The sequence below is a fragment of the Bactrocera neohumeralis genome, chromosome 2 (assembly GCF_024586455.1).
Source record: "Bactrocera neohumeralis isolate Rockhampton chromosome 2, APGP_CSIRO_Bneo_wtdbg2-racon-allhic-juicebox.fasta_v2, whole genome shotgun sequence".
Classification (NCBI taxonomy): Eukaryota; Metazoa; Arthropoda; class Insecta; order Diptera; family Tephritidae; genus Bactrocera; species Bactrocera neohumeralis.
In genome coordinates, this window is record NC_065919.1 from 41,760,028 (window position 1) to 41,787,172 (window position 27,145).

General features: G+C 37.0%; 1 pseudogene; it reads left to right on the top strand.

Moving 5' to 3' along the window:
- The first annotated feature begins 261 nt into the window (after positions 1-261).
- On the top strand, positions 262-27,128 carry LOC126759079 (tachykinin-like peptides receptor 99D; annotated as a pseudogene).
- The last annotated feature ends 17 nt before the right edge of the window (positions 27,129-27,145 follow it).

The following is a 27,145-nucleotide window of genomic DNA, read 5'->3' on the forward strand; positions in this document are numbered from 1 at the left end:
AAGGTTATGCAGACAAAAATAGCTAATAACAAGATATAAATTCACCAGAAACCAGAAAGGTAAAACGCAACAACAACAAATATATAGTAAAGCAAAGTGTGTTTATGTAAATCATGTCTAACGAAGAGGCGACAAAACAAAATCTAGAAGGAAAATTCATCATTATACACACGCCCACTTAAAAAGCATAAAGCCTAATGTTAAACAAATAAACAAGGATTCACGTACACGTCCATATGCGGCAATCTCTACGGCACTGAAATGATCGACTCACACATGCCACCAACGACGGCAGTGAGTGATTTTCGGAACATAGAGCCCTGCAAGGTCGACACTTCTAATGAATTCGAGAGCAGTGGCGGTGGGAACGGTAGAGGCGAGTTGGATGTCATCATCGCTAGTGAAACTAGTCGTGCTACTTTCGGCGGCTTGGCGGAAAACCTACAAGATAATTATTCCCAACTTATCGGTACGACATCGGCCATTGATTGGTGTAATCAATCACTGCTACTGTACTGCATAAATAGCTGTAGTTTGAATTTTTAGAGTGGAATTAACGACAATGGTGTAGGTACAAAATGTAATAAAATGAGATTATAATTATTTCAGTTTCGAAAACCAAATTAGAATAAACATCCGTTGAATTATTCATGATCTGAATGTAACCAAAAGTTTCATTACTCCAACTCTTATGTTAATAATGTTAATAAATGATATTGATGTCCTTGTCACACAGGGTATGAGAATATAAGCACCTAAAGGCCTACCTAATACAAAACATAGACATTCTTGCACGTAAAAACCAAAATATTATACGTAGAAAGAAAATGAGTGACAAAATTGCGATTTTATTGTGAGCACCTTCTCCACCTAACCTCTCCAACGAAGAACCATTCTCTCGAACACTCCTAAGAGCGACGCCTCATATGGCAGGACGGAAATAATAGCGATTAGTTTTATCCAAAGATAGCAGAATTCTGACATCTTTTTACTGCAAGAAGAGGCATATCATCTGCGTAAGTCAGCTCTACGGCTGTGTAAACTGACATTGAGCAATACTAAATGCTCCCTACAATCTTCTATAAGAGTGTACAGCTGGTGGCGTACGCCGATGAAATTGATGTCATTGGCCTCATCATCCGCGCCGTTAGTTCTCTAATGCCAGCCTTGCAATCCAACGCAAAATAATTCTTGCCAACAAGTGCTACTTCGGACTGAGTAGGCAATTGAGAAGTAAAGTCCTCTCTCGACGAACAAAGGCCAAATTCTACGAGTGACTTATCCTCCCCGTCTGCTATATGGTGCAGAGCAAGAACGATGAAAACATTTGAGGAATCGACGTTCCAAGTTTTCGAGAGGCAGCGGCTACGCTAGCTAGGTCATGTCATCCATATGAATGCAAAAACTATAAATATTCGATGCAGTACTCGACGGGCGAGGCAGATGAAGAGAAAGATCTCCACACAGTTGGAAAGACCAGGTGGAGAAAGATCTGGCTAGACTTGAAATTTCTAATTAGCACCAAACAGCGCAAGGGAAGAACGACTGGCGCGCCAATAAAGAAGAAGAAGTCAGCTCTTCGAGTAGTTCCAGAATAATTTATTACATCATTCAAACACACAAAAAAAGCAGCACTAACATTAGACAGCCCTTTACACCAGTTTTGATAGTTGTTTGTTCTGAAAGGTTTTGAATTCAAAGCTAACGTTGTGAGCTCTGAGGATGTTTATGAGCTTTTCTAGAATACATCTTGAATAAAACGAATGACAGATATGAGTGCGTTCTATACTGTCAAAACTGATGCTCAAATTTACAAAATATTTGTAGGTGAGAACATCCGTTTCCCACTGGTTTATTTACTTCAGGGCAGCCCTTAATGTGATAATATTATTAAAACACGACCTCTTTGTGCGAAAGACTTCTTGCTGCTTCCTCAATTATATAATTGTTCATCAATATTTATTTTATCGCCTTCAAAGTAATCCCCACAGCAGCACACTTATGCCAAAGATTTTTCCAGTCCTCCGTCCTCCACTTTCCATAAGCACTTTTTTGGATGACCTTCAGCTGGCTTACCGAATTTTGTTTTATCTCATCGGTCGACTGAGAACGAGTTTTACGAAGCGGCATTTTAAGTTAGAGGAACAAGAAAAAATCACACGGAGCCAAATCTGGTAAATACGATGGTACATCGATGGTAATAATTGCGTTTAAGGCTTTAAATTCACACAGTCACAATCATCGTGTGAAATCCATGACTTGTTTTTGCACAATTCCGGCCGTTACATTCGTAACAATTCCGCAAACGAAATTTGGTAAGAAATACAAAATTTAACAATCAATTCTTTGTTCGATATTTTTATCCATTGTGAAAATCGTACTGGGGTGTACCGACTTAAGCAGCTGCTGTAAACAAACTAGTTGACAGATCGTGCTCACATTTGCCATAGCAATTAAGGGCAGTCCTACCAACTTAGTAGAATACATTTCTTTAATATCATTTGCCCGGAGAATTAAATTACAATTTACGCTTGATTTTTTGTCACAATGTACATACATATATAAGAAGAACTTAGATACATAATATAACAAAACAAAACTCTACTACTTAGTATTCCATTACGAATCTTTGCTCTCTTCGGACGAGCTTACTGGATAAAATACACTGTTTCAACGGTTTCTTTGTTCTGTGGACACGCCAGGTACATAAGAAGGAAACTAAAATGGCAGCTGAATAGGAATGTATGCTTGCAGCTTCGAGAAAGCAGTAGTAATTTTAAATTTATCAAAAATTTATTCTATTATTGCCTATTTTGGCTTTCATGCAACTTCTGTCAACAATTCAATTTTCAATGCTAATAAAGAATTGCTAATGACGGAAAAATGGCATTAAAGTGGTGAGCTAAATTTAAAGTGAAACCGTGTTAAAAACGTTACATAAGACAAGGAGTGCTGAAGTGAAGTGAAATGCAAGCACTTTTCTTTTTGAAACCATCACTCGCATGCTGCATGAAGGTACCTATGCATACATATGTTACTCTTCACTGTACTCACATTCTCAGACTTGTTTGTGACATGTGGTGACATGGTGGCTGGTCTCGGTTCCCGTACCGACACATTAAACACGCCTTGCTACTCTCAATTGCAACATTTGCTCAAAGCTGTGGGGCATATAAGCCTATGAGCTCTTATGACAACATTTATTACACTCTAATCGCCAAAAAGTCTGAACTTTAAATTACTTTTATACTCTGATATGCAGATGAGCTTAATTTGAATAAATAACATCAGCATTAAACTCTGCATAAACGCGGCTGCGTGTAACCTGAGTGTGATAAGACGTGTAATTAAACCTGAGTTGCATAAATTTTAAGAGAGTCTGTAGTAATTTCACTTGCTGATTAATTTTAAGTTATGACCTTATAGATGTTACCCGTCACTTTATCAACAGACCAAGCTGTTACAATTGCGCTGCAAAGAGTAACGGAAAAGCAGCATTTAGTAGTACATTCATATGTGGCCCCGCTTGTTTATATTTACACCCACTAGGCGTAATTACCCAAAGCGAGAAGTCTGTTTAAAAATGAAAATTTACACATCTCTTTTCTGCGTTCAAGTGCTAATTTTATGCTGGCGTATACCGTAAAAATTTTCCACATTACTAAGGCATTTCGATAAGTACTCAGTCGCAAGGTCTGATGTCGTTATATACTTATTACTATCTGAGTTATTGTTGTGATTCCAATCTTGAACAAATGAGGAAGGAAAAGTTCGGGTATATCCGAACGTTTTATACTCTTGCAACTTGCAAGGATAAAAGCCGGGTTAATAGCTTCAGGTGCATAGGGTCTCTTAGTTATATGGAGTCTAGGACAAATTTTACCCCGATTTTATTCATTCAATCACCAATTATGCACCAATTATGCACCGTTATTAGAAAAATACGCTCTATCAATTTTATTAAGGTAACTCACTTATTGACCTACTTGGGTGCAAGACTGCAAAAGTCATTTGCAAAACGGTAGATCGGAAGTACACAAAATTCCTATTGGCGCTCGATGAAAGAGACTGTAGGAAAATGACCGGAATACTAACTAGTCACTGTCTGGTGACGGCACACACGCGCAGAATGGGGCTGACCGATCAGGAAGACTGCAGGAAATGTATGGAGCAGGACAATGGAGTATCTCTTGTGCACTTGTCCCGCATTGGCAAGAATACCCTGTAAGCGTTTGTGGTCCCGAAAGTGTGATATACTGGAGGAGTATCGATAGTGAAGCCACAGAGTTTGTTAAAATTCGCACCAAGCACAGGCATACTAAAGGATGACTACTTCTTTTGTTTTCTTCACAGACGGGTTAAAGAAATTAGATAGCATCAGGGTCAAGTGTATATTGTTTCAAAACTTTCGCTTTAGTTTTGTAGAGTAAATACTAATCTTGATAGATAAAAGCTTCGAAAAAGTTTATCCACTATATTTATATATTACAATTTGTATTTGCTGATGATAAAAAGCATTCGTCAACTCAAGTTACTCTGTAGTAACATGTTGCAAGGGTATGATAAATATTTTGAAATTTCGAAATACCATGCTTAGGCAAACACTTTGAAATATGAAAGTTTACGAAGGGTAAACAAAATAATTGGCGTTCGGTATTTACTGTAAACGGCAGAGTGCCATAAACAAAATAACACAGGCACTAAAATGCAAAGCACCTTGCAGTAGGAGCAAGGGTGGGGAAGATACACACAAATACCAATAATATTAAAAAATATTGTCGAAAAACCGTGAAAACAAATTTGGGTGCGTGTATTTACTTAAGCTTCGTTTTGCCGCATCAAAACCGAACAGCAAACCCATTTCGTGCAAATATTGTGACTTGGGTTCACGCCATATTTTTCAGTACAATTATTTTATATTTAGAGAGTATATGAATATGATTAGTCGTCGTTTTTACTCCTGTTTTGCGCATTATTATCGCAATACATATTTTTAATTTAATTATGGTAATACTAATAATGCTGATGTTGATTTTAGAAACTGAAAAGATTTATTTCCTCTACCTTTTACACCGAAAAGTATACACTTTTCCTTAAATTAAAGAAAACAAGTAAGTTCGAATCTAGCCGAACATTTTATACTCTAGCAAGTTACAAGGATTAAAGCCAGGGTACCTTCAGGTACAGAAGGCTTGTTTGTTACTTGAGGTCTAGAGTGGGCTTTCATCCTATTTTGTTCAATTAAGCTCACGTGTGTACCGTCATTTTTATTAAAATAACTCACATATTGGCCGATATATGCGATATAAAGTCAGCAGGAAGTATACAGACATATCACTACCAAGAAAGGTTTCTCACTGAATTTCAATTAGTCCGCCTTCGCCCATTTTCATACTGTAACACATTAATGTAAGGGGAATGTCACGTACTAAATTTTGAGCTTCCCTACTTTTTTAAAGAAAAAAACACAGAAACGTTAAATTTATTGTGGAATGGTTGTTATCATTCGAAAGGACATTATTTGGCATTAAATTTTTAAAGGTTATCTCTAGCAAATGTTGTACGCGGTTACGTCTTAGATGGTAGTTCGAGTATTTCGATTAGTAACTGGCGAATGACACGCGAGTTACGTCCTTACACTCTAGGCATATGGTAATTATATATACATATATATGTACATATGGAAAATGCAGAACATCCTACTAACATATGAACATAGAATTTGGGTTCCAAATTTAGCTGAGTTGAGTTGAGAGTGAGCGTATTCATGTTAAGTCAACGTTAACTCAAATATAAACATACATGCAAAGAATGTCCATACAGTTAATCTTAATATAAGAATTAAACGAACTAACAAGGAATGTGAGTACAGCTCGCTTTATGATTAGGAGTAAGAAAACTAGCAAGCAATGTCAATTAAGTCAGTCTTAAGATTCAGCCCAATAAAGGAGGTTGTAAAAAAGGCCGAAGCTTTTTTTATTACAAAACCATAACTAGCGTGATGGTTTGCTCCAAAGCATGAATCGAAGCGGGATTATCCCCACAGAAAAAAGTCTAGCGGTAGATATCACTCGATCTTGATGGTCAATCGCTTAAAAAAGTCAAAATAAGCAAACAAAACAGTACACAACAATGGATAATCAGCATATGTAAGTAATTTTGCAAATTTTAAATATATATATATACAATAATTTCATATATTCCTAGGCGTACAAAAACGGAAAGGACAACTCAGGAGCAAAAATTGTCTGAAAAATTAGATAAGTAATAATAAAAATGTAAAAAAATAAAAAAAAATTAAATAAAAATGTAAAAAAATAAAAAAAAATAAAAATAAAATGAATTATTTAAACATATGTAGATGTCTTTTTATTCATTCTTAGAGGAAGTAAAATGTACAGAGACAGTAAATAACCTACATATATGTATATATGCACATATATATATTTATATATATATATATATATACCTATTTATAGTACATAACGCCACTGGAAATATATACATACATACATATGTATGTATATTATAAAGACATGATGTAACGTTCTCTTACTCTAGCACCCTCCCTAAAATTGGGGGTTTCAAAAACAATTTCGGTGTCTTGTGATTCTTCTAAAACTTCTTCGAAGCCAAGGTCTGCAGCCACACCATGCTTCAGTAAAATTTTGTGAAGAATTGTACACGCGTAAATTATCAACGACGCTTTTTCAGGTCTGTAATGAAGAATGCGGTGTTTTGAGAGGCACCGGAATCGTGACTTCAAACACCATACCATCTCAAAGGTATTACGTGCTTTGTCGTGCAACTTATTGTAACGCACTTCCCTTGCATTTGAAGGTTCAGCGACTGGCGTTAACAGCCATTCTTCTTCTTCTTCTTCTGTACATCATGCGGCACCAATTCACTTATAAGTAATTTACATAGCGATTTTGGGAATCGAAATGTATTAATAAATGTTGTGTCCTGCATACTAAAAGGATCGCTTTTGTCTCGCAAACCCTTTAACACTTTCCTCCTACCGCCCGATTCCTCCTCCTCAACAACTGCCGCATATACAAATAATAGTTCCTCCATGCTAATTATAACACTCAATTCTCAATTTTTTAAAAAATGTAAAATATTGATTTAAAACAAAACAAACACAGATGTTTTCTAGTATGATGGCTGCTTTCACACATCACAGATATTTGTGATAATAGTGAGCATTTGAGCTTTTGAATTTTCGCCAGAATAAGGTAACCCTCACTATAGTGAGAAACACCACTGTAGTGAGGTTGGTGGCTTTTGTGAGGGCATGAGAATAGGGCTGTTAATTGCCGAAATAAAAACAACAATAAATGAATACAATAATAGCATACATAAAACGAGTTTATTTTCACATAATTGATAGTGCCTCAAATGACGTATCTTCCGCTATCACACGCAGAAAATCAATCTATTAGGTTTCGTAGAGAAATATTAATTGCGATTAATTCACCACGGTGCAATTATTTTGCCTAGACAGTTTCACCAATATTTTTGCATATTTGTGTTTTCATTTTTTTGATTCCTTTGTTTTTCTTATACTCAAATAGCAAAACTATTTCATGGAATTTATAAACGTAATAACTTTTGAGTTGCTTAAGAATGTTTTTCATTTTGAATATTTAATTCCCACGGAGCTTTCTGTTTTGAAAATGATATGAGATAATGTTATATTCGATACAAAAATGAAGAAAAAATACTGAAAATATACTGATTGATTGTGCGTTATTAGCAAAAATTTAAAATAAAAAGACAAATCGAATTTGTTCGTTTTTTTGAAGGAGGATGTATAACCGCTAAAATTTTCAGTTTCTCAAAGCTTATTTTAATGTATTATTCAGATAATGTCACAAAAACTTACGAGAGTACATTCAACTTGCATACATATCTAAGCACATATGTAGGTATATCTAATTTTTAAAATATTATTCCTCACGGCGTATACGTAAAAATAACTATTAAACAAACACAGTGTGTTCTTAATCTATAAGTACAGAATAAATCTCTAATTTAATGTATTTTGTCCAAGATACGGTCACATTTTAATTGGTATGCGGTGATCCCTGACCATGGAGATCTAAGGTCAGGGATCGTTATTAACCTAACAATAATCATTCTACATAAACACAGGGTGTTCACTACAGGTATACCAATTAAACGACACATTTTGTAATATTTAGTGTTAGCAAAAAAATTTACTTTTTCTCCTAACCAGTACATATGTACGTAGTAAAGGCATGTAAGATAACGTTAAATTTGATCTCAAAGTGTTTTGGAATCGACCGCCAATTTACTTTCGTTACGTAGGCACTTGGTGCCGTTTCAGTTGCAGGCAACGCAGTAAACAGCTTTGCAAACGAGTGTAAACCATTAGTGGCCTTCGTAACTTAAGTATTGTTGTATAACAAAAAATACGTACATGTGCACTTCATTATTACGCTATCCGTGGAACCGAATAAGCAAAAATTAAATTCCACATACAATTTGCACCTGTTAAACGAAATATGCTATAAATCTGCCGAAAAAATATGTGGCACTAGAGACTAGCTATGTTTTTAAATGCGAAATAAAGTTTATTAAGTTTGCAGCGAACATTTGTACGATTTCCTTTAGATTTTTCGAAAGTAATTTCAGAACTTCTACACATATCCTCTATCAAAGAGAGTATTGCTGCTATACGACCACTTCGACTTTCGCTGGTATACTTTTGCCTAAATCTGGACCCTTTTTCACAGAAGGAATGAGGAGTAAGGCCCTTACAGGAGACACAAGCTAGTACAACAGTTTTTGGTCACCACGTTTTGCTCTTTAAATCACATTTTGTACGTCTTTATTTGTTTAGATGACATGTTGGCCAAACGGTAGGCTTTTATGTGGACATCATTCACCTAATTTTCTGTTTGCTAAGAGGAAATTAGCTCGAGTCACACAAGGACGATCACTTCTCTTTCTGTCATCAATTACCGACATTTAAGGAAATTATCAATAGTGCGGTAAACAAACATTCTCCAAAAATTAAGCGTTTTGAGAATCTCTATGTAGTATATGTAAACCAAACGCCTCAATACGATTTTCTTTAGCTCCCCTCTCCATTGTTAATAAGCGAGAGCATACATTCAACTGATTATCCTATATGAAGAGGCTTTAAATACAAATTATGATAAAAAATAACGGCATTTTTTCTGCGGTTCTGTTCTCGCTGTATGCATACTAAACTTTGTAACAGAATTTATGGCAAGACCTAGTATATGCGTGAATCTATATAGCACGGAGCTCTTATTCCACGCATTCATTGGGAGAAGGTTTAAAGAAAGAGATCCCGCCTATTAAGTGATTTCTGATATAAGAAATTTCATCTAAATACGGGCAAAACAACTACGTTTCTTTCATTTAGCTTATAGAGTTATCGAACTTGCAGTACAAGTACTCTCGAATACAAAGCTATATTGTTGTTGTTGTTGTTGTAGGGGCAGAAAACTGCCGAGCTAACAGTCGAATCTTGGTCCATTCCGATTACATAGACCCGACGGTTGTGGGAACGGACAAAGCTATATTGCAGCTTCGCGTGATTATGAAACAGTTTCACTTGTTTCGACTGAATTAAATCAGACTTTGGCATAAAATTTGTATTTCAAAAATTTCGAGGCATTTAAATTGCAGCACTTAACCTTTAAAAACCATTGGTTTGCAATTGCATGTCTTTTGCATTTTTACCGCGCCTTTAGTGTAAAACATGCGAGCATTTTTCACTGCTACGTACATTTTGTGCAGAAATCACCGTAAATTGAGGATGAAGGTGTGTAGTTATGTAAATTTATTCATCGCAAAAATTGATAATTCCCACTCGCATGTGTGCAATTTGCCCTATGTTCCACCTAGGAACTACGGGAAAATATATACATATGTGTGCAATAGAATGCCAGCAGCAACATAAATATGAGAACGGAAACACCGTCAAACACGCGAGAGTTAGTTAAATACAAATAGATATAAATACATACCTACGTGTAATCGCAAATGTATTTAAATGCTGTAACGAACACCGAAATATTGGTTGACGCTCTTTGACGAATTACTCAAAAATTCCTCAATGACGATCCCCTTTTATGGCACTCCAATTAACTCAATAATCCATTGCTCTTTCGCACTTTTTCAACATTGAATCTTTCCATTGCGGATGCCATGGTATCCAGTCTCAATGTGACGTTCAATTATATTTACATGCTGGACAAAGATTGGCCTTTCGGTGAACTATATTGCAATCTGAAGCGACGCTGAGCATAGGCGCTTCGGTGTTTACACTAAAAGCGATATCCATTGACAGGTGAGTTCTTCAACCACAGCGAAGGACTGTAGCAGTAACGCCAAAGTCTGACGCAAATAAAATTAAATATTTCACCTCTCCATTGAACACATATCCACATTAACACGCAAGGTGAACCTACTGTGCGCAAACAATTTGCACTAAATCCTTCACTTTAACTAGATGTGACTTCCTGTCTCGTGTTCTCTAACGTTCACCTCCTTTCAGGTATGTTGCCATTATGAAACCGTTGAAGGACGGTACACGAATTGTATGCTACGCCGAGTGGCCTGATGGTCCCACAAATCATTCGCAACAGGAAAATATGTAGGTATGAGTTGCCCTATTAAAACAAGTGGAATAAGGATTGTATGCAAAGGTATTCACGTAAATGTTTGAACACGTGTTCTTGATGCTCAATTTGCTACTAAAAATTAAATGAATTTCGCAGACATACATACTTACTTGCGGTTTGAATTACTTAAATTTTTAGCTCCGTACTCAAGTTAGATACATATGTGTATTGTAAAGGGTGATCCATTTCAAGGTCTCCAACTTTTTTTAAAGAAAGAATAGACAAACTTCAAATTTTATGGGGAATGTTTATTATTACTCGAAAGAATATTATTTGCCATTTGTTTTTTAAAGACTGTTTTTTTCAAATGTAGGCCTCAGTTTCTCAGCCCCTCTTTCGACAACTCGTTCGATCTTTTCAACTGGTAAATGACACGCCGATGATTCCACCAGCCCACAAACCACAATGTCTTTCTGGATGAAATGGCAGCTCTTGAATTTCTTCAGGTTGCTCTTCGTCCCAAATGCAAAAATTTTGCTTATTTATATACGCATTGGGCCATATATGGGTTTTCAAGAGCCCATAGAATGAAGCGATGTCACTTGGGAAGGTCGAGCAGCTTCAATTCTAACACAAACTATATTTTGTACGACTTTGGGCGAATTCTCTTATTGGAAATAAGCAAATCTTTAATTGCTTTATTTGGCTCAAAATTAAGTCTGTGAGTGTTGTTACCAATTCTGAGCCATGCTTAAATTCCGACCCTTAACGGGACTTTTCCAAAAATTATACGTTCGTTAACTCTGAAATGTAAAAAGAAATCCATTATCGAATTGATTATATATCCACTTATATTTAAAATTTTAAAAGGAAGAAAATCCAACCACAGACATTTTCTCTCCAAAAGAAATATAAACATAATCACAAAGGCTCTGTGGTGCCGTGCCTCAGGTGATGCCTTAAGAGAGAATTCGCTCCGATATTTTAATATGAATAACACAATTTCCCCTCTATAAGAAATTATTTTTAATACTTGCTTACGAAACAATCAGAATACATACTTACATATGTATGTTCTCCAATTCTTCCAACTCTTTTTTGTCACAAAACCAAATGCTATTTTATTGCTTATTGCCCACTAGTAGCATTGCAACAAAAAATATTTGAAAAATATCTTTTGTACAACAATATTTGCGTTCAATTTCCCTCTTGCGAGTGCAAATATAAATACCTAAGCAAGTTTTCAAATGCCCAACCAGTTATTTTTCGGCAAAATCGCAAATCCCAAAGCAATAAGTCGGACGCTTATGATAAATACGAAATTTATTTGTAAACAAAATTACCCAAATACAAATGCAAGGGTCGCCATAAATTTTGGAAATAATGTACTGAATCCTCGTTCATTTTCTTTTGTCCTTTTACTTTTTTTTACAGTTATAATATCGCTTTTATGATTCTCACGAATAGTATATACTGCCCATCATTGCCATGACGGTCACTTATTCACGGGTCGGCATTGAACTTTGGGGCTCAAAGATGATCGGTGGAGAATGTTCGGAGTAAGCGGAGGGTAGCGGAGTACAAGTCACTATATATCACAAATATTACTAACACAGGAAGGCTGATCACGCGTATCATTTGAAATGAAAGCACATTTTTTTGAAAAAATTGTCCTCAGTTTTGGAGGTTTTTCTTTTTAATTTTCCCCAAGGTTGGTCGCTTTAACAACTTTTTTATACTCTTGCAACATGTTGCTACAGAGTATAACAACTATGTTCAACTGGTTTGTATCACTTAAAACGAATCGATATAAATATAGAGTTATACATATATATGAATGATGAGGATAACGAAACGAGTCGAATTCTGGGTGACTATCTGTCCATTTGTCGTACAAGCGACAAATTGTAATTTTACATTTTATGTGGCGATATGTTCCTTGTCACTCATGGAAAGGCGGTATATCAAATTGGACTGCTGTCACGCCCACAAAACGCCATTAAACAAAACTTTATAACCAAGCAATTAGGATACAAAAATTGTTTTTAATGTAAGCGTGGTGGCGTCCTTTACAATTTCTTCAGCACTTCTTTATTCAATATGAAAATGGGTGAAATCATATAATAACCGCGCTTTTCCCTACATAACGGTTGTAACGAAAGCCACAAAAAGGACAATAACTCACTGAATAAATGTGTTACAAGTATTAAATTGCACAACCGGAATGGCAAGAGCGCCTTTATAGGAGCAGATATAAAAATTAAATATTCGGCGTGGCACCGCGCATCTTTAGGTGAAATTCTATACCTCTGTATCTATAGGTGATGTTGCCTAAACATTCCTATCACAACCAGGCCTACTTCTCATACAAAAAAGGTATTTTATCTTACGACCAAAATTGTCGAAGTCGGACCATAATTTTTTACGTCCTAGACACCAAATATGTGGACCTCAGTGCAGTTGGCTGAGTTTTTACCGAACATATTGATCAATCTGTGATGTCTAGTACTGAGATTCGTAAATAATACTTTTGCAATGATTTGCTCTTGTGGCAAAAATGAATGAAATCTTATTTGACAAGGTGATGAAAACGAACTATAGCTTCTTGTTCATTGAACAAAGAGCACTAAAATTAATTTCTGGTGGACATCTGCATTTGGCCGTATTCCACTATTCAGAAGTGGCCACATTATTAAAATATACATTATATTTGCCAGTATTCACATACACAACTAACTAATTATCTACAAAACCTGTAGATATCATATTTCTAACATTTATCATTTCTTTTTAATTCTTGCCCCTGCAGGTGGTGAAAATGATGATGGTTGTGGTGCTGATATTCGCCGTTTATTGGTTGCCCTTTCACATTTATTTCATAGTCACATCATGTTATCTGGCGCTGACACGGACTCCTTTCATTTAGAGGTCTATTTAGGAATCTATTGGCTGGCCATGAGTAACTCCATGTTTAATCCGATTACTTACTGTTGAATGAACTTAAGGTATGTATATTCATGTTTACAAATGCCAGTCATGCAGTCGACACGTTTTCAATTCAAAGGGGTACCATATTTGACATACACATAAAAACGTTTTCTTTCACTTGGCAGGGCAGTATAAATGTGAAATCATTGTTTTTTTCTTTAATGAGCGCCGAGCAAAGTCAAATTTTTGCTGAAGAAAAAAGTTGTACTTGCAATAATCGAAGAAAAAGAGATATAAGAAGATTTTTATGAATTTGTATTTTTAATTTTCCGACGGAAAGACTGCTGGACACACTCTATTCCATAGATTTTTTATCTTTCTAGCCCTTTTAGTTGTAACCACTAACTAATACACATACATAAAATAAAATAGTTTAATTTTTGACAAGCTCAATTCTAAGAATTTATAAAAGAACAGAATATATATTATTCTGCTTACAAATACACTACTGTTTACCTCCAAGTGATTGAAGGATTATTTCACACAATATCCATTTACTTTTTTACTTCTCCAAATTGTGCATATACACATTATATACATATGTATATAGTACATTAGGGCGTCCATTTTTTCCAAAGGTGATTCATTTACAAACGTTCCCTGAAGTTTCACTTATAACCATAAAAAACTCCAATGTAATCAAGCTCATTGTTTTTTAATTAACCCGTGCCTAAATCATTTTACTTTTCCATATACTAATTGAAATAGAATTTTTCATCTTTAACACAAACCTTTCTACTTATCTTCAGAGCAAAGAGATCTACAACTTAAAAAAATTTACATACTAATGCAAGCTTTTCGCTCTACACAAAAGTTATGAATGATTTTTTTCATAAAATAAAATAAATGTAATATGCAGTTCAGCTTAAGCATCAAATATACATAATGTACATATATGGTGCACCATGTCGTATGAGCAACACACTATTAATAAATGACTAGAATGCCTAGGTGATTTGCTGTATAAATCGGACTATGTATATGTATGTATGATTTTTTTTCATAAAAAGTTCCTTTAAAGCTAATACGCAGAACAAGTTAGGCATCAAATGTTTATTCATATAGTTCATCATGTCGTATGAGCAACACAGTATTACTCTCAAATGAATTGTTTTAAACATAAACTAAAAGTTCAGGGATCGTTTACAAGAAGAAAAGAAAAACTTTTGAAATAATGGATACCCTAATGAATATATACATATATGTATGAATATATAGTCCAAAGATTTATACTTTGTAAGCTTACTAGCAGTAAATATGTAATGCTGTGGTCAATCCATTGTTCTAATTCGTTATTAACACCACAAAACTCCTCTTTCTTGTTGCAACACTTATTTGGAGCTGTAAAAGGTGTGCCCCAAGTAAACAGGACTTAAAAAAACAGAATAAATGGTTTTTTCGGCAAAATCAATTTATTATATTCAAAATAGCTTCTTCTCACGGTCCAAAAGCAAGTCGAATGAGTGGTTTAGCTCGTTGGGCGATATGGCCGCTTTCCTTTCAAGGGCAAATGCATTTTTCCGAAAGGGAAGAAGTCGCACGGTACGGTATCAGGTAGATACGGGGGTGGGTAATGGGTTCAAATCTGATTTTTGGTCACATAATCGGTCACAAGCGTCGATCGTTGAGACGGCGCATTATCGTGAAACAAACGCCAACTTTCAGGCGATATTCGTGCCGAACGCTAAGGTAGAATATCGTATTAACGTTTTGGCCGGGTGGTACAAACTCATTGTGGACAAAACCCTTGGAATCGTAAAAACAAATCTGCATTGTTTTCACTTTTGACTTCTCCATGCGCGATTTTTTGGGTTTCGGCCCGTCCGGTGCCTTCCATTCAGCACTCTGGCGTTACGTTTCGGGATCATATTGGAAACACCACGTTTCGTCACCAGTCACAATATTGTAAAGGAAATTTTTGTTGTTTTTGACCTCTTTAATGATGTCCTTCGAATGTTGAATTCTGAGCAATTTTTGGTCGTTAGTGAATTTGTGTGGAACAAACCGCGCATACACCTTTCGTATGCCCAAATATTCGGTCAAAATGCGATAAATCTATGTTTTGGAGATGTTTAATTCCATTTTCATGAATTTCAATGATGATTTCGGCTGATTTTTAATGAATTCACGCACAGTTTCGATGGAATTTCCGATGGTCACGGATTTTGAATGGCCCACATGTTGATCATCATTTATGGGGGTATTCTCATGTAATCACTTCCAAAAATCGATTTTTTTTTTATTATAACAGTGAAACATATTGAAAACATGCTGTGAAAAATTCAGACCGAAATTCATAGTATTTGATAAGTTACAGCTCATAGTCGCCGACGTGTCGTAAGCGACTGTCTACCAGGCGCCATGACAAGTCTGCAGCTGCTACGTTTCTAAACGCATTTTTCTCGAATCATCATTTCCTGAAACCGTCATGGCCGTAAAAAAAAGTATTCAACCGATTGCTTTAAAATTTACATATCTTCTTCTACTCATTTATAGTAATCGTCCCTACCAGAATTGTTTATTTTCGAAAATATTTTCATATTTTTTTTAAACGATTTTTAACGAAAAAAAAACAAGATTTTCGTGAATTTTTTTTGAAGTTCGACATTTTTTTTAATGAAATTGATTATATTTGGTAGGGACGATAGCCGCAGAACTACTGAATAATAATCCATTCGATTTTTTTATTTCAGACAACACGAACAGCCGCTATCACCATGACCTGTGAACTACTTTTTTGTTGGGGACTACTTTGATTTAAAAAAAATATATGTATGTATTAAAAATGTAAAAAACGAAAAAAATTGGGAATTTCAACATTTCATTGGAAGTGAAGTTATTGCGTTTTAAGTGTCAGTATGTTTGTGTTATCGGTGCGAAAATAAGCTTCGAACAAAGAGCCAACATTAAATTTTGTTCTAGAATTAGTAAAACTTTTATCGAAACGTTCGTTTCAATTGATGAAACAAGTTTATGGCGATGATTGCCTATCCCGTAGCAGAGTGCACGAATTTTGTTTTCAAAGTGGTCGTGAGGACATAAGGGGGTACTCTCATGTGAACGCATACATTTTACCACTTTTTAGGAAATTTTTTTTTAAGCGACAACAAAATTCAATCATTTTAATGTTTTAATATATTTTTATTTGTATTTTGTAATGTACAAAAAAAAAATTTTTTTCTCACTGGACAATCGATAAAGATAGCAGATTTTAATGCCAGTCGCGCTAGATTCAAAAAGTCCTGTTTACTTTGGAGCGCTCCTGGTACTTATGGACTTACGACTGTAAAAAATCTAATTTATTGTACACAATTGAACTTTGAAAATTGATTTACTTATTTAATTCTCTATAAAAATTATGTTTAGAATTTCTGCACAATATGTAGAGGGCACTGTCTCTTCTCTCTCTGTCTTAATACTTTTTTTCTAGGCCTCAAAACATTACACAAAATGCACTTAACATTTTGCTACATTCACTACGTTTTGCGAAATGCTTATAGCCGTAAACGCCCTTTAGTTTAAGTTAAATAGCTACAAAATGGAATTGCTTAAGGAAACATGCGGAACTGAACTTTCGCAATAAAATCGCTTAAGCCTTTGCTAAGCACAAATAAATCAGGTCGGAACATTGGTATTCACAGTTTTATGCCAAAGTTTCGATTAGCGTAGTTCCAAATACCGCAACGTTTTCAGCGAAATTCTCACATACGAAAGTCAAACTACTTTAAATGATTAATAAAACAGAGAGAGCGTAATTCAGAAAACTTCAAGTCAAGCGGACATAATGTATATATATACATTAGAGTGATTAAAAAAAAACTGTTTTTTTCGTTTGGTACTCGGAAAAAAAGGTTCCTAGACACCTCTAAGAAAGCCTCTCCAAACATGAGTTTTTAATTGTAACGGGAATTGTACCAAACGAAAAAAAAATTTTTGTTTTGATCCACCCTAATATGCATTGATGTTTGGCGATGAATATCTCGTAAACGCTTAACTTAATCGAAAAATCATATAAGACCATTTTTATAGAGCAGTAAATTTCCTACAAAACTATGAGTTTCATCATTCATAATAATTTTTTTTCATTGAGTTATAAAATTCATAAGAAATAAAAAATTTTCCCAAAAATAATCAAACTTTAACTGTTAATATCTTTTAAACGTTTGGGTTTACGAAAAAATCATAATAGACCTTTTTTGTAGAGCATTCAATTTCCTATAAAATCTAAGGAACAATATATTTTTTTAAGTAGTTGGAAGCGAGATATAAATTTTTCTATCTGATAATAAGAAAAAATAGAAAACTGTATATAGGAGGACCTTCCCGTTACAATTAAAAACTCATGTTTGGAGAGGCTTTCTTAGAGGTGTCTAGGAACCTATTTTTCCGAGTACCAAACGAAAAAAATTTTTTTTTTTTTTTTTTTTTAATCACTCTAATATACACATTATACAGTGAAGCCACAGATTGCTGAAGATAAGTTGTTTGGAATGCGTCGATGTAAACGTCGAAAGCTCTGTATATAACATACATATATTGGATAAGTAAAGTGTTATTAAATTTTTGGTAATTGTAACGGGTGATCCAAGTGAAGGACTTTTTTCAATAGCCTTTTTTGTCAGATCACGCGAGAGTCTTATCGAGCTGTCATGTTAGTTTTGTTCAGTATTGTTTTGCATTTCATCATGTCATGTCACGTCACTTTTGTCTAATGTTCTTCCGGTTGTCCATCATGTGACTTCATCTAAACTCACCTCCCGGTTGGACATTTCCCAGTCAACTCATCCTCAAAAAACCGTCGTGTAGCTTCACATTATAGTAGGTAAATGAATTATGGTACTTTATAAACTTTAGTTGCATAATGGGCACACCACTTACGCGATTGTGGTCGAGTTAACAAAGCACTAATTGAAGGAATTAAGTGTATCCTAGTCCTTCTTCGCTGAACTATGTCAATGTTGTCATATAACTCATACTCGTTGCATCGACTGCGATATTCGCCGTTGTCAAATCTCAAATTTATACCCGCATCAATTGGGCTAGAGAGCATTACCTCAAATGTTGTTTATTGTTGTAGTCATTAGCGAAGTGCTCTCCTCATTTGTTATTTGGCAGCATCGGAAACAGGAAACACTAGAACCACTTCCTCTTTTTCTACTAGAGAATTGTAACCAAAACCAGTTGGTACTAGGAAATAAATATTTATGTAAACTTAATAAAGCACTTACTAAGATCAGGAGGAATAAATTGTAGTGATCACAAAAGTGTATGAAATTAGACTTTTTTGCATTTATTTGTAAAACCCAGTATCGTCTGTTCTTTATGTTAATTGTCCTTCAACTTTTTCAGCCCCGCATGAAGTAACCTTTCTTATTTCTTGTCCAAAATGTACCAATCAACTGCAGCAACCAAACAAAATACAGACAAAGCTATATGGCTTGAATTCCTAGTAATTCCGAAACAATCCACAAGTGTGGCTGTACAAGGTTGTTGTTGATGCATATCACCATTGGATTTATAACACCAACCAGGTATTTCTAATGTTGAGTCACTGCCCAATCTTGTCATGAACAAGTGACACTGGGCGCTTGTAAGCCTTTTTTGGTTTACGACAAACGCATCTGGCTAACCAGTTGAAAAACAAATCATTACAAATTATTATAATAATAATAATATTATAATTAAAAGAATCTTATATTAACGAATTGATTTCGGGATATCCAGACGTCAGTCTGGAAAAGCGGTAGCTTAACATATACGAGTAGTATATAAAAGTCGCGATATCTTGATGAACATATTTCGGGTTGGGGTCAAAATTCTGCTTTTTTGGAAATTCTGCATTCATAATTCTGGAAGTCGGAACACCGGAATCAAAGTTATGGAAGTCAATATTCTGGAATCCGAAATTCTAAATTGCAAAATTCTGAATGGCAAAATTCTGTAATTAATGATTAAAAATGCGTGTTGATAACAAAAAAGTGCGCACATTTTTAATCATTAAATGCGTGTTGCATAACAAAAAAGTGCGCACTTTTTTTGTTATCAACACGCATTTTTAATCATTAATTACAGAATCTTGCCATTCTGTAATCATATGTTTTATTACCTAGTAGTAGTTTTACAACTGCATGATTGTATTTGTTATTGTTATTGCTTTGTTTGTTGTTGTTCATTTACTTTTTTGTACTACCATAATAATTTAGTTTACTATGTACCTACATATATACATATGTACTGACTAAGCAATGTGTTACTGCAATTTCATTAATAAACACGTGCTAAATATTTTTGTGAAATGATGGAAAATATAACTGTGGTGAAGTCCAATAAAAGAAAAGACATGTTAAACGTCGACGGCTACTTCTTCTATTTGGAACGAAAAAATTAGAAAACATTTAACTGGATTTGTTCTGAACGAATTAAAAACAAATGTACCGTGCGTATTGTCACACAATTTGATGGCTGTGAACGTGTTATACGAAAAAAAGAAATGAACATTCTCATGATCCATGTGCGCATAAAAAATCTGTAGCAGAAACAAATAATCTGGTTAAAAATATGGCTCGCTCGAGTTTTCTGCAGCCTATTAGAGATTATCTGCCATCAAGAAATGCCCTTAAGTTAAAAATTAGAAGACAACGGAACAGTTTGAAATGTTTTAAAGACCCAACATGTGTTGAAGAAATAGACATTCCTTTATCACTTTATGTTTTGGAAGGTCAACTATTTATTCTAAGTGAGAAAGTTATTGATGGCAAATGCATTCTTATATTTGGAAATGAGAGCGATTGCTGGATTATGGACGGTACATTTGACATTGTTCCAACGATGATGAGGCAGCTATTTTCCATACACGGAAGAGTAGAAGGGCAAATTGTTCCGCTGGTATTCTGTCTTATGACCAAAAAATCGAAGTCAATGTATATTTCTTTTTTTGTTGAGTTGGAGAACGTCGCATCTTTTACACATGACTCAAGCAGCTCACTACTTCCGGTCTTTGACCAAGTATCCTCTGGGTAGCCTAAGAACATCCGTTCGAAGTCGAGCTAATGTGAGAAAGCGAAACATCCCCCACATAGGGTTGTGCGCTGGGTTTGGGACCCGCCACGTAAAAAAACACCCCCAGTGAAGAGCTATAACCAGCCTCGGATGAGAGACCCCCCTTTTGATGACGACCATGGCAAACGAAATAAGGACTACGATTTGAGGGCATGCACCTGGAATGTCCGGTCCCTTAATTGGGAAGGTGCCGCTGCCCAGCTGGTTGATGTCCTCGCGAAAATAAAGGCTGACATCACCGCCGTCCAAGAAATGCGATGGACGGGACAAGGACACAGGCGAATAGGTCCGTGTGACATTTACTACAGTGGCCATATAAAGGAGCGCAAGTTTGGTGTTGGATTCGTGGTGGGAGAGAGACTCCGAGTACTATCATTCACTCCGGTGAATGAACGTCTAGCCGGAATCCGCATCAAAGCGAGGTTCTTCAACATTTCGCTGATTTGCGCCCACGCCCTGACGGAAGAGAAGGACGATGTGACCAAAGATGCCTTCTATGCGCGCTTGGAGCGCACTTATGAGAGCTGCCCCCGCCACGATGTCAAAATCGTGCTTGGCGACTTTAACGCCAAGGTGGGCAAAGAAGGTATATTTGGCACTACGGTCGGTAAATTCAGCCTCCACGACGAAACATCCCCAAATGGGTTGAGGCTGATTGACTTCGCCGAGGCCCGAAATATGGTTATCTGTAGTACTAGATTCCAGCATAAGAAGATTCATCAGCTACCTGGCTGTCTCCGGATCGAAAAACTACCAACCAGATTGATCATGTTGTGATAGACGGAAGACACGACTCCAGTGTTTTAGATGTGTGTGCGCTCCGGGGTCCTAACATCGACTCGGACCTCTATCTTGTTGCAGCCAAGATTTGCACCCGCCTCTGTGCAGCAAAAAACACACGCCAACAAGCACAAGGAAGGTTCGACGTCGACAAGCTGCAATCACAACAGACAGCCGAACGATTTTCTACTCGGCTTGCACTCCTGCTCTCTGAGAGAACTCGTCAACAACCCGGTATAAGGGCACTGTGGGACGTCATTTCAAAGTCCTTACGTACAGCTGCAACCGAAACCATTGGTTTGCGGAAAGTGCAAAACAACAGCTGGTACGACGAGGAGTGCCGTCTCGCAGCAGAGAGAAAACAGACTGCCTACCTCGCAACGTTACGATCGACCACTACACGTGCGGGATGGGACAGATACCGAGAGTTGAAGAGGGAAGCGAGACGCATTTGCAGACAGAAAAAGAAAGAGGCCGAAATGCGTGAGTACGAAGAGCTTGATAAGCTGGCCGACAGGGGTAATGCTCGAAAATTCTACGAAAAGATGCGGCGGCTTACAGAAGGTTTCAAAACCGATGCCCAGAGCATACTTCAATTATGGAGAGAACACTTCTCCAGCCTGCTGAATGGCAGTGAACGCACAACGTCAGGAGAAGGAGAACCCGATTCCCCAATCGATGACGATGGAGCAGACGTTCGAATAGCAATTACCCGCCTGAAAAACGACAAAGCGGCGGGGGCCGATGGATTGCCGGCCGAGCTATTCAAACACGGCGGCGAAGAACTGATAAGGAGCTATGCCCAATCCATAAAAAAAGAGACCCCACAATCTGCGCCAACTACCGTGGGATTAGCCTCCTCAACATCGCATATAAGGTTCTATCGAGCATATTGTGTGAAAGATTAAAGCCCACCGTCAACAAACTGATTGGACCTTATCAGTGTGGCTTCAGACCTGGTAAATCAACAACCGACCAGATATTCACCATGCGCCAAGTCTTGGAAAAGACCTGTGAAAAGAGAATCGGCATACACCACCTCTTCGTTTCAAAGCTGCTTTCGACAGCACGAAAAGGAGCTGCCTTTATGCCGCGATGTCTGAATTTGGTATCCCCGCAAAACTAATACGGCTGTGTAAACTGACGTTGAGTAACATCAAAAGCTCCGTCAGGATCGGGAAGGACCTCTCCGGGCCGTTCGATACCAAACGAGGTTTCAGACAAGGTGACTCCCTATCGTGCGACTTCTTCAACCTGCTTCTGGAGAAAATAGTTCGAGCTGCAGAACTAAATAGAGAAGGTACAATCTTCTATAAGAGTGTACAGCTGCTGGCGTATGCCGACGATATTGAAATCATCGGCCTCAACACCCGCGCCGTTAGTTCTGCTTTCTCCAGGCTGGACACGGAAGCACCGGAAATGGGTCTGGCAGTGAACGAGGGCAAGACCAAATATCTCCTGTCATCAAACAAACAGTCGTCGCACTCGCGACTTGGCACTCACTTCACTGTTGACAGTCATAACTTTGAAGTTGTAGATAATTTCGTCTATTTAGGAACCAGTGACACTAACAATGTCAGCCTGGAAATCCAACGCAGGATTGCTCTTGCCAACAGGTGTTACTTTGGACTGAGTAGGCAATTGGGAAGTAAAGTCCTCTCTCGATGAACAAAAGCTAAACTCTATAAGTCGCTCATAATTCCCGTCCTGCTATATGGTGCAGAGGCTTGGGCGATGACAACCACCGATGAGTCGAAGTTACGAGTTTTCGAGAGAAAAATTCTGCGAAAGATTTATGGTCCTTTGCGCATTGGCCTCGGCGAATATCGTGTTCGATAGAGCGATGAGCTGTTCGAGATATACGACGACATTGACATAGTTCAGCGAATTAAAAGACAGCGGCTACGCTGGCTTGGTCATGTTGTCCGGATGGATGAAAACACTCCAGCTCCGAAAGTATTCGACGCAGTTCCCGCCGGGGGAAGCAGAGGAAGAGGAAGACCTCCACTCCGTTGGAAGGTCCAGGTGAATAAGGACCTGGCTACGCTTGGAATATCCAATTGGCGCCACGTAGCGAAAAGAAGAAACGACTGGCGCGCTGTTGTTAACTCGGCTATAATCGCGTAAGCGGTGTCTATACCAATTAAGAAGAAGAAGAAGAAGAGCAGTTTTCAGTCCAAGTACGAATGCTTAAAAGCTTAGCACTGGCTCCTTATAGCGAAATCTCAGAGTATTACACAAGTTTGCGTAATTCATTTGACGACAGCGATTTGCAAAAACTTTCAAAATGGTTTGAAAAAAATTATGTGTTTGGTAAAAAGTCACAGCCTAAATATTTAACACAATTTTGATCAGTGTTCGATGACCCTAGATCAAAAGTTTTTCCAAGAACGCAAAACAGTGTGGAAGCGATGCCACCGCCTTAAAGTCATAGTTGTAAAAAGTCGTGAGACGCTGTACAAATTGATATCTGACTTACAAAGGGAGCTTATTTATGCTGAAACACAAGTACGAAAATTAAAAAACGGCGAAAAAATAAAAATAAACAGAAAATTCATGGAAAAAAACCAACAAATTACAAGCGTAATGAAAAAAAGATTAGATTTAAGTCACTTAGCGTATTTAAAGCGTATTGCTTCAAACATGACATTAATGTAGTATCTATTTGATCTTTATTTGTTAATAATGTTGTTTTTTGTCTTTCCGATAAACATGTTTGAATTTTAGAATTATTTTGGAGGTTATGTTTTGTTTATGTTGTATTATTATGTATGTATAAGCAAATTTATATAAATACACGATTTGGCTCAAATTTTGGGGAAAAAATTTCCAGAATTAATTCTGGAAAACGTAAATTCCGGAATTATGGAAAACCAGAATTTTGAAATGCAGCCAAAAAAGCAAAGGAATTGCGGAATTCCGATTTCCAAAATTTTGTCGACCCAGAATTTTGATTCCTGAATTTTGACTTCAGAATTTTAATTTTAGAGTTTTGGCCGTTTCCCACATATTTGCTGTCACTTTAGTAAGGTCGATGTTCATTATGGGTGGAATTTATGTTTTACCTTAAACATCAAACACCCTATTCGGAAGTAAGATAATATGCACATATGTTCTTTTGGGAACAACTTTGTTTTCTAGTCAGAGTTAATACTCTAAGATGAGGGGTTTTTGTCTGTGACGAGATTTCATCAGGGTCCAACGATTTTTTGTAACATTTAAAACTAGCTTCGACTTAGGTTTTGAATAAATTAGATAAGTAAGTGAGGATTGTACAGCTACCTAAAATTTATTAAATTTAAATTATCAGGTGTTTCGGAGTTTAGACTTCAAGTCGCAGAACCTGGAATTCGCACAAGAAGCTAAGCCCATGTTAAATAAGTACTTCTTGAGCTTACAATGGCCATTGTTCGATCTGCCTACTCTGTAAGTATACTGGTTCGCATGCAGGAATGCCGTTTTGAGTGCCTTTGGTCTTATTTCATGGCGCACGATCTCTTTCATACTCTTTAGTAAGAAGGAAGTTCCATTAATTGGTCTGAAGGATTTATTCAGTGAATAGTCCCCCTTCCTACATTCAGTATAAAGATTACCTTTGTAGTCCTCCATGGTTCAGCGCCAGACTATCTCTCATCAGCTGAACAAGGTAGGGCAGCTGAACTTGCTCTCGCTGTTGAAAAAGTGGTGAAAAGATGCCTTCCACTCCCGGACTTCAATTTTGAGACCGAAGTCTTTGCCCACCTGACTGAATCCGCAGTAAACAGTTGTCTTTCGAATACCCAATCTAGGCAAGATGGCTTGTGTTCGATTAAAGGTAGACACTGTTCTTCCTTAATTTTCTTCGGGAAATGCGCACGCAGACGTGCCGTTGCTCTCTCCTCCGCACCGATCGTATAGGACCCGTCAGATCTTTTAATGGCTAGTACTGCGTTACTCTTACACTTAGCCATAGCCCTTTGCTGCCTCTGGTGTCGAGGAGACGTTTTCACAGAAACTCCTGAAAATTTTCTGCTTTCCAGACCTAATCTCCTTGTTATAGTAAGTTAGAATGCATCTATACTTTAGCGGGCAGCTGCAGTGATATACGCTTATTATAGCCTGCTTGAGAGCAGATAGCCTGCTCTCCAGTCCCATGGCTGTTGTACCTTTGTTTGGCTTCCCCTCACCATTAACATTTAACTCTAACGTATCCCGATCTGTGGGCTAATTGATGTTTTTAGGAATACGTTTAGGGGGCAGTTTCGTGACTTCTACCATTAGCTCGAATCTCATGATCTTGTGATCAGATATTAAATATCCTGATGACACCCTCCACTGTGAGATCAGTCTGCCTCTCTTCTCTGCCTCTGGAGGCGTAGTAGGTGTGTTTCCTGGAAATTAGGCCACTGCCAGGACCAAGTCCGCACTTTTGCTGTATTCGGCCTACCCAGCAATCTATCCTGTGTTAGGAATTCAGAAGTACTAAAGAAATCAATATTTTTCTTACTATACATACAAGCTCCGAGTCTCACACTAGAGAGATCCTCCGTGTTAAGCCCCTTGACCTCTCCTTTGTGTACCCACGGCTCCTGTATCAGCAAGATGCCTAGGTTGTCTGTTGAGAACCTGCTCGCGATGATAGCGGTAGCTGACGCCGAGTGATGTAGGTTCACCTGGGCAACCTCCATATCTGCGAATTCTATAGGATCGGCTCTATGAGGAACTGGTTCTCATCTTCTCCATGTTTTCCGACTTACGTTTGGCTCTTGAACGCCCCTTCCCTGCATTGTGCCGCTGTTGTCGCCGTTGCTGTTGCCGTTGTTTATTGTCGTTTGCGGTGGGCCTAGTCGTAATTGTTGTTTGTGTCGGTAGTCATCAGTTTCTTAACCTCAGCTCAACGCGGGCTCAAAGCTCCGCCGCGACAAGACCCCATAGCGCGGTTTGGCCACCGTTACCTCCCAATTCGGGGCAGTGTTGGGAAGACACCGTTAGAATACAGCCGAATTTACCTCCTAGCTGCAAATTATCTAATGGGCAGGGGAGTCGTATAACACCTTGGATTAGGAGGTGATAAATAAATATAGAGTTGTAAATACGATCAGTACAAAGATCAAAATAATTCTAAATTTAACTTTGGTATAGAGGTCACAACAATGAGAAGCACCTGTGATTTAAAAAGTGGGCGTTTTCCAAATTTTTTAATGTTAACAATTCATATCCCTTAACTGCGAAAACTTTTCCAACCTTAAAAGTAGCTGCATGAGTAGATATTTTACTCGCGAAAAGCTTTCTAAGAATGTAAGGTTATGAAATCTTTATTATTAGAGAGAGAAAAATGAATTTAACGATTTCTTTAAGTTAGCTTAAATTTATAATAACGTCATTGAAACTACAATGTATCCACCAAGTAAAGTACACTATTTGCTATTTCAGGAACAATATTCCTTCGGAATTTATCACTGGCTTGAGAGTCGCCAGTTTACATCATCACCGACCTGCTCGATAATTAAGGTATTAAGAAACTGCGAAGCACTAAGAGAAACAACGTTGCATTGAAGGTGATTTTTATTTCTGTGATATTAGATATATTTATGATGGTAAGCTTTTATTGTTAATATTACTTTAGAATTTTGTTACGAGAAATAGTTTTTATATAACACCTCCATTTTAATATAATATTTTAATACTATTGAAATATACAACGGTTAATTTTG